The sequence below is a fragment of the Ranitomeya variabilis genome, chromosome 4, assembly GCF_051348905.1.
Source record: "Ranitomeya variabilis isolate aRanVar5 chromosome 4, aRanVar5.hap1, whole genome shotgun sequence".
Lineage (NCBI taxonomy): Eukaryota > Metazoa > Chordata > Amphibia > Anura > Dendrobatidae > Ranitomeya > Ranitomeya variabilis.
In genome coordinates, this window is record NC_135235.1 from 150747490 (window position 1) to 150757044 (window position 9555).

At 43.1% G+C, this 9555-nt stretch overlaps 1 long non-coding RNA gene across 1 annotated transcript; it reads left to right on the top strand.

The window, feature by feature from the left end:
- Window positions 1-1467: 1467 nt before the first annotated feature.
- Window positions 1468-4778, top strand: LOC143768529 (uncharacterized). The gene is made up of 3 exons (XR_013213926.1): window positions 1468-1599; window positions 3417-3458; window positions 4302-4778. It is a non-coding gene; the product is annotated as an uncharacterized LOC143768529 (long non-coding RNA).
- Window positions 4779-9555: the final 4777 nt, after the last annotated feature.

Consider the following 9555-nt stretch of genomic DNA (forward strand, 5'->3'; position numbering starts at 1 on the left):
CCTCACTGTATAGTACCACCCACACAGTATACTGACGCCTTAATAGACTCCAATCTGTTTGATGGCTCCAACACTGTATGATGGCCCCTTTACTGTAATCCCACACTGTATGATGGCCCCATAGATTAACTCCGTATAGTATAATGTGCCAGATAGTCCTCAATACAATCCAAGACAGTACCCCTATAGGCAGACCCTGTAGTATAAGGCAGTACCCCTATAGGCAGACCCTATAGTGCTAAGCAGCAACCCCATAGGCAGACTCTGTAGTATAAGGCAGCACCCCCCATAGGCAGATCCTGTAGTGTAATAAGGCAGCACTCCCCCCATTGGCAGATCCTGAAAGGTAATAAGTCAGCACTCCCCCTCCCTATAGGCAGATCATGTAGTGTAATAAGGCAGCACTCCCCCATAGGCAGATCCTGTAGTGTAATAAGGCAGCACCCCTCATGGGGAGATCCTGTAGTGTAATAAGGCAGCACTCCCCCCCATAAGCAGTTCCTGAAGTGTAATAAGGCAGCACTCTCCCCATAGGCAGATCCTGTAGTGTAATAAGGCAGCATTCCCCCCATAGGCAGATCCTGTAGTGTAATAAGGCAGTACCCCCCCTATAGGCAGATCCTGTAGTGTAATAACGCAGCGCTCCTTCCCTCATCAATGCGGTGAGCTGTATCGGCTAGATGCTGATACAGCTCACTATGCGATGACGGGCGGGGGCCCACTGCTGGCACCAGGCCCCCACCACCTGCTCAGGGGCCCCATAGCGGCAGAGCAGGAAGATTGATTCTCCCTGCACTGCTGCAGAATGTAACTATATGCAGTTACAGTAGCGTAGCTCCAGGTGGACCCCCTAAGAGCACGGGGCCCTGGGCGACCACCTCCTCTGCCCCCTGGAAGCTATGCTACTGGTTATGCCACTGCATGAACATATTTCATTGATGATTTCACAACACTACGTTAACTCAAAATGTGAGTATCACAAAAAAAAATACTTATGTATGACACATTTATCACATATAACCCCCCTTTTAACCTTTCACTAATACATAATCAACTTTCTTTACTGCCAGTTTATACTTCTATCACATCCAAGTGCTATGATCTTTCTAATATTATAACCGTGTGCTTATTCGGCAGATATAGGAGTTTCCACTTGAAGCAATTTATCTGTTCTAAAAATGATCTGTGAATACTTCTAAGTATAGGCAATTAAAACTGAAATAATGATTAATATCTGTATATTTAATGTTTACCAATCTAAATATATTAAAAGGTCATTTTATTACATGGACGCACCCATTGTCCCTTTTGGAAAAGCAATCACATAGACTGAACAATAGAATTCCATCTACATTAAATATTCAGCTACTCCCATGCCTTCAGGTATGCAAATAGGAGTTAATTGGATCTCAATTTAGGATAGTCAGAGCCAAATTCTATTTGTTTATGCAGGGGATTTACCATTTTGGGAATGGCATCAGGGTTTGTATATATACAGCATCTTTACCAAGGCGTAAAGCATCTTTCCAAATACCACAGTAAGGATCATCACTCTAAGAAGAAACATCATGGCAGCCAAGGGAGGAAAATGCAAAGATCGTGAGTGAAATACTTTATATATACTATACTACTGAACAATAGTGTGATGTAATATTATTACTGTATATTTCTTGCAATGATATGTAATCTAATGTGCATGTCGGTACAAAGTATGTCAATAATGTTACAATGCGTTTTCTGTATTGTATGATTTTATGCTGTGACTGGGACTAGTACAATCCTGAACTGTATTAAAAAACAATGGTAAGTTCAGCAGCACCCAATATCTGGGAGCCTAGAGAAAACAACAATAGACAGCGTGAGTAGTAACAAACAGAAGTTAGAGACTAAATTTGACATCTCATTGAGATGCTTTTAAAGCACTAGGTTTTTTCTTCAGTGCTGTACTGGTGCTTTCAATCTAAGGTCCCTGGTCATAGTATTATACTTTCTCATTGCTGACTTCACTTTTTATCAGCACCACTCCGGCCCTACGATGCCATTATGTGAACACAAATTCTGACTTGCCGAAAGTTAGAAGTAATGATCACAAGAGCTAAATGCAAATCTATAAAAGCCAAAAAGAGGATGTCATAGACTTTCATTGAAAAGTGACATCTGGCGTGCTCAAGGAAGCACTAGCAGGTCATAAACTGCTGGAAAATAACATGAGTGGAAGCGATAGAAGGTGAAGATGGTGGCGTGTAAGTATGAGAGTAGGGTCAGTTATCTTAGAAGAGAAGCATCACTCCAGTGCTGCAATAAAAAATGCTGCAGTGGTACTTTAAGCGGGTCCTTTATAACGTTGAGATAATTGACCAAAATGCGAGTTTTAAGATATCAACTAACATATCTAGAACTCTATGACACGCATAGTTTATGTCGGTAGACTTAAAATTAAGATGAGGTTTATGGTTGTAAGGGATGGTTCATTCCACCGTATTTTTGGTTCCAGTGCGATCCGACAAAACATCGGACCATTGTTATTATTTGGGGCCATGCACATGTCCAAGCCGGTGGAAGAAAAAAAAATGGATGCGTGTCCAAGCTTGATCTGATTATCAACTAGCACTTGGTCATACACGTCAATTAATGCAGGGAAATTATTCGACTTTAATCGGATGACATATAAGAACAATCTGATTTTCACACACTGACACAATGGAGAAGATGGAGAAATTATGTTTTCCATATTCCCCAGACAGTGTGCTTTGGTTCTTTCATCCAAAAGAATCGTATTACAGTATACTTATACTCTGATCAAACTCTGAGTGTCATTTCATGAGAGACTCTATGACCATTTGCCATTGTCCTAAACCAGATGCTAAAACTTTGCATAGAATCTAAGTCCAAAAATACACATGATCATTATTTTAAGAGGTAGCCTCTGGTACTTAACTGGTCAAAGTTGTAACAATAATCAATTTGCAATTTACCTCTTATTAAAATTCTCTCTAGTCTCCGCAATCGAGAGATTTTTATGTTTATCATTTACAGTTTGTTGCTTAGATACCGGCCACCCTACAGACTATTAATGGTCTGTTACTTAGACATGTTGTCCATTTGCAGACGACTTTTTTAAAGCCCGGAGGCCCCGCTCTGGGGCTGGTAAGTTCATTGGATGTGACAACTGCAGTCCCTCAGTTCTCCAATACTGAAGAGGCAAAGCCGCCTGTGCTAGTCACATGGAGAACGCTCCATCCAGAACAGTGGTGCAGCCAAGAAAAGAGACTAGAAAACTCTTTTAACATTGCTTCATTTCTATTTTTGATGCACTTGAGTGATAAAATAGGTGAATGTCATCTTTAAGGTTATGTATGCAAATAAGGACTAAAGTACTGTAGTGAAAGCAGTAACTTTTACATCTGTCTTTTCAGCATGTGCTCCAGTACCACAATCTATTCCAGACCCATGCCAAGGTATGAACATAGATGAATGAAAGATAAGGATTTGACCATAAAGTTATCAACGTTTGTGTTAAAAATAGAAACCAGAAGTGTTACTGTATGTACTTGCTGCACCTAAGAAATATGTTTTTATGTTTATGAATAGCTCAAATTGAAGCCTAATAATTGTGGAGCAAAAAACAATTAGAATACTGAATACTGTGAATATAAATACAAATATAAGCATAGACTCTGGCATTACCTAATGGACGGATGATTACAGGGAACCAGGGGGTCTCTGATAGGTCCCCTTCTGAAATAGTAAAGCATTCACCAACCAAGAACATATTGGCCCCTCCATGAATGATGCTTTATAATAATGTCTGATGTAACTTGCTTTAGCATCATCTTCACTATTTTAAGCAGACCAGTTTTTAAACTATTTGTTCCTAAGAAGCCTTAATTGTCTAAAAGTACTTCAGTTCATAGAACTAAATAAACATATATTTGCAGTGTACAATCTGCCTATAAATTAAAAGCTAATGGGTCATAGTTAGATGTAAGCTACATCCATTGGAATTCTGGTTTCATTTGCACCAAAAAAACTGTCTGTCGTGATTTTCACAATATTTAATATGCACTTTAGACACTTTATTACACAACTAAGAGTTGTATTCTAACTGAACAAGGCATGATTTCATGTGAAAGGGGGCACACATAGCTTGCTATTTATCAAACAGCATGAACCATTTTAATACATTTTCCATTTTTTTTATCACCGTTTAGCCTAAGTTTGCACTGTTTAAGGATTAAATATTTCTTATTAAATATGTCCAGTTTTTATCATTATTGTTTCTTATCTTCTTTTTTTATTAGATCCTTGTCCTGCACCTGATCCTTGCCAGCTGCAAAGTCAAGGAATGGGAGGAATGGGAGGAGCTGGAGGAATCAGTGGACAAGTTTCACAGGACGGATATGGAGGAGCAGGAGGAGTCAGTGGACAAGTTATACAGGATGTATATGCAGGAGCAGGAGGAATCGGAGGACAAGTTTTGCAAGGAGGATATAATGGAATGGGAGGATTTGGTGGACAAGTCTCACAAGGAGAAATTGGAGGAGTCTGTGGACAGGTTTCCCAGGGAGGATACAGTGGTGCAGGAGGATCTGTTGGAGTAAAGAAATAAATATTTGACACCGAAAAGCCTTTCTTAGCATCTCATGTTAGCACTGCTCATTTCTGCTGACTTTAATCATTATTAAATCATTATTTGTTAACAGTGCGCAAAATCTCCAAAAACTAAATTTCTTTTATTTGTTCTAAATATTTGTTTGTCAAATAAATTATCCGCTTCATCAAGACTGTTTTATTTTTGTATTATATTGAAAAGGGTTACATGTAATATGAGGTGAAAGTGATTCCTCAGTGATTCCCCAACTACAAGGAGTTTAATCTACAATGCAACTGGCAATGTAGTTCAGTAATCCACATGCCATTAGACAGAAGATTCCATTAATCAGTGCTCATATCACTTTTAAATTGACAGTTATATATTTAGATCAATAAATTGAAAGACAGGTAAAGTGGGGGCTACCTTACATAAAGGAGTTGTCCACTACTAGGACAACCCCTTCTCAATCTGAATGAAAACACCTATACTCGCCCCCTGTGCCGGAACCAATCCAGGGGCTCATGTGAGGTTGTTATGTTAAGCAAGCCCTGAGCCTAAGCAGCGCTGGTGTCACAGTTCTCATCTTCAGACTTATATAGTAAGTAATCAAGAGGAAGTGAAAGCTACAGTTGCTCTCTGACTTCCTCTTGATTACTTATGTATTCGAAGGTGGGGACAGTAATGGCAGCGCAAAAAGGGAGCAGGGCTCGAGTGACATAGAAGCTATAGCAATTGGATATATTAAAACTTAGCCTTTAATAAATAGCATAAAATACATATACGCACAAAAAGAGTATCAGTGAGTTGATAGTGCCCTAAACCCAATCACAGAACGAAAAAAAGACCAATATACAAAAACATATAAAGTTTTTAAAAAAACATTGACTGCACTATTAGTTTGATTAACAATGGACCAGAAGGCTGTCACTAGTCCTGTTTTTTTTTTTTGTATATTGAACACACTCCAAAAGGTGCAAGCAATGAGGTGCTCCCTACTTTATTGGAGTCCACGTATCCTTATATATTGTAAATCAATCAAGAGTGTACATAGGCAATAGTCGCCTCTATTGTATTGGCCAACAAAAGCCACACACGTCCAGACCAATTAGATAGTGTCAGTCAAATGAAAAATTAGCAGCATGTCACTTAAGGCTTCATAAAGCATAAAAAATGCCTAATCCACTGGGCCACATCCAAGAGAACTCCTGCTTCCTCATCAATATTAGATAAGCGTTCACAATTGTGATCCAGTGTGCCAATGCAATATCACTTTTTTCTTAAAAGCACATAAACCAAATGCTCCAGGTCGCAATAACCAATGTGAACTGCGCCAAGCAAAAGTGACCCACTACTGTAATCACCGTGGTCATATCACCTTATCTTGGAGACACATAACATATACATAAAGTGCTTCTAAGGCACACTAATCAATGTAAAGTGTGCCATACAGAATAGAGCCACTGCTGTGGATAGATCTCACCCGCATCTAGAGAGTGTACTTTGCCATAGAATGGACCCTCAGTGGGAAGAGATCAAAAAGTGAAGCCGTGACAATGGACAGCGTATCCCGACGCGTTTCATCTTATCCGAATCATCAGGGGAGTAGCAGGGTCTAACAAGGCTGCCTTACCGGTCTCCCTCGTTCCTGTACTATTTCAAATGTACCGACCTGTAGCGCGTGGGGCAAAGCTCCGCCCCCAGCGTGTGACGCGTCTTAGGTCATATGATGAACTTCCGGTACGGGATGGGACGCTCATCTGTAGCAATGGAGCGCAAGCCGCGCGAACAGGTGGAACGCAAGGTTTTCACCCACTGCGCATGCGGCACTCTTCCAGCTCTCCAGGGCCCCAATCCCTGTATTATAAATATGCAACATGTTAACCATGGGGCTTTTCAATGTGCCGGTTATACCGCTCTGGTTAACATGTTGCATATTTATAATACAGGGATTGGGGCCCTGGAGAGCTGGAAGAGTGCCGCATGCACAGTGGGTGAAAACCTTGCGTTCCACCTGCTCGCGCGGCTTGCGCTCCATTGCTACAGACGAGCGTCCCATCCCGTACCGGAAGTTCATCATATGACCTAAAATGCGTCACACGCTGGGGGCGGAGCTTTGCCCCACGCGCTACAGGTCGGTACATTTGAAATAGTACAGGAACGAGGGAGACCGGTAAGGCAGCCTTGTTAGACCCTGCTACTCCCCTGATGATTCGGATAAGATGAAACGCATCGGGATACGCTGTCCATTGTCACGGCTTCACTTTTTGATCTCTTCCCACTGAGGGTCCATTCTATGGCAAAGTACACTCTCTAGATGCGGGTGAGATCTATCCACAGCAGTGGCTCTATTCTGTATGGCACACTGTTATGGTTCTCAATGGCAAGAGAACATAGCCCAGCAAACATAAGTACTAGCTCTTGGAAGGATGGAAACTAAACTGACCATGAACTAAACCTGCCGCACAACTAACAGTAGCCGGGTAGCGTTGCCTACGTTTTTTATCCCTAGACGCCCAGCGCCGGCCGGAGGACTAACTAATCCTGGCAGAGGAAAATATAGTCCTGGCTCACCTCTAGAGAAGTTTCCCCGATAGGCAGACAGAGGCCCCCACATATATTGGCGGTGATTTTAGATGAAATGACAAACGTAGTATGAAAATAGGTTTAGCAAAATTGAGGTCCGCTTACTAGATAGCAGGAAGACAGAAAGGGCACTTTCATGGTCAGCTGAAAACCCTATCAAAATACCATCCTGAAATTACTTTAAGACTCTAGTATTAACTCATAACATCAGAGTGGCAATTTCAGATCACAAGAGCTTTCCAGACACAGAAACGAAACTACAGCAGTGAACTGGAACAAAATGCAAAAACAAACGAGGACTAAAGTCCAACTTAGCTGGGAGTTGTCTAGCAGCAGGAACATGCACAGAAAGGCTTCTGATTACAATGTTGACCGGCATGGAAGTGACAGAGGAGCCAGGTTAAATAGCGACTCCCACATCCTGATGGAAACAGGTGAACAGAGGGGATGATGCACACCAGTTCAATTCCACCAGTGGCCACCGGGGGAGCCCAAAATCCAATTTCACAACAGTACCCCCCCCTCAAGGAGGGGGCACCGAACCCTCACCAGAACCACCAGGGCGATCAGGATGAGCCCTATGAAAGGCACGGACCAGATCGGAGGCATGAACATCAGAGGCAGTCACCCAAGAATTATCCTCCTGACCGTATCCCTTCCATTTGACCAGATACTGGAGTTTCCGTCTGGAAACACGGGAGTCCAAGATTTTTTCCACAACGTACTCCAACTCGCCCTCAACCAACACCGGAGCAGGAGGCTCAACGGAAGGCACAACCGGTACCTCATACCTGCGCAACAATGACCGATGAAAAACATTATGAATAGAAAAAGATGCAGGGAGGTCCAAACGGAAGGACACAGGGTTAAGAATCTCCAATATCTTGTACGGGCCGATGAACCGAGGCTTAAACTTAGGAGAAGAAACCCTCATAGGGACAAAACGAGAAGACAGCCACACCAAGTCCCCAACACAAAGCCGAGGACCAACCCGATGCCGGCGGTTGGCAAAAAGCTGAGTCTTCTCCTGGGACAACTTCAAATTGTCCACTACCTGCCCCCAAATCTGATGCAACCTCTCCACCACAGCATCCACTCCAGGACAATCCGAAGATTCCACCTGACCAGAAGAAAATCGAGGATGAAACCCCGAATTACAGAAAAAAGGAGACACCAAGGTGGCAGAGCTGGCCCGATTATTGAGGGCAAACTCCGCTAAAGGCAAAAAAGCAACCCAATCATCCTGATCTGCAGACACAAAACACCTCAAATATGTCTCCAAGGTCTGATTCGTCCGCTCGGTCTGGCCATTAGTCTGAGGATGGAAAGCAGACGAGAAAGACAAATCTATGCCCATCCTAGCACAGAATGCTCGCCAAAATCTAGACACGAATTGGGTTCCTCTGTCAGAAACGATATTCTCCGGAATACCATGCAAACGGACCACATTTTGAAAAAACAGAGGAACCAACTCGGAAGAAGAAGGCAACTTAGGCAGGGGAACCAAATGGACCATCTTAGAAAAACGGTCACACACCACCCAGATGACAGACATCTTCTGAGAAACAGGAAGATCCGAAATAAAATCCATCGAGATGTGCGTCCAGGGCCTCTTCGGGATAGGCAAGGGCAACAACAATCCACTAGCCCGAGAACAACAAGGCTTGGCCCGAGCACAAACGTCACAAGACTGCACAAAGCCTCGCACATCTCGAGACAGGGAAGGCCACCAGAAGGACCTTGCCACCAAATCCCTGGTACCAAAGATTCCAGGATGACCTGTCAACGCAGAAGAATGAACCTCAGAAATGACTTTACTGGTCCAATCATCAGGAACAAACAGTCTACCAGGTGGGCAACGATCTATCCGCCTGAAACTCCTGCAAGGCCCGCCGCAGGTCTGGAGAAACGGCAGACAATATCACTCCATCCTTAAGGATACCTGTAGGTTCAGAGTTACCAGGGGAGTCAGGCTCAAAACTCCTAGAAAGGGCATCCGCCTTAACATTCTTAGAACCCGGCAGGTAGGACACCACAAAATTAAACCGAGAGAAAAACAACGACCAGCGCGCCTGTCTATGATTCAGGCGTCTGGCGGACTCAAGATAAATTAGATTTTTGTGGTCAGTCAATACCACCACCTGATGTCTAGCCCCCTCCAGCCAATGACGCCACTCCTCAAAAGCCCACTTCATGGCCAAAAGCTCCCGATTCCCAACATCATAATTCCGCTCGGCGGGCGAAAATTTACGCGAGAAAAAGGCACAAGGTCTCATCACGGAACAATCGGAACTTCTCTGCGACAAAACTGCCCCAGCTCCGATTTCAGAAGCGTCGACCTCAACCTGAAAAGGAAGAGCAACATCAGGCTGACGCAA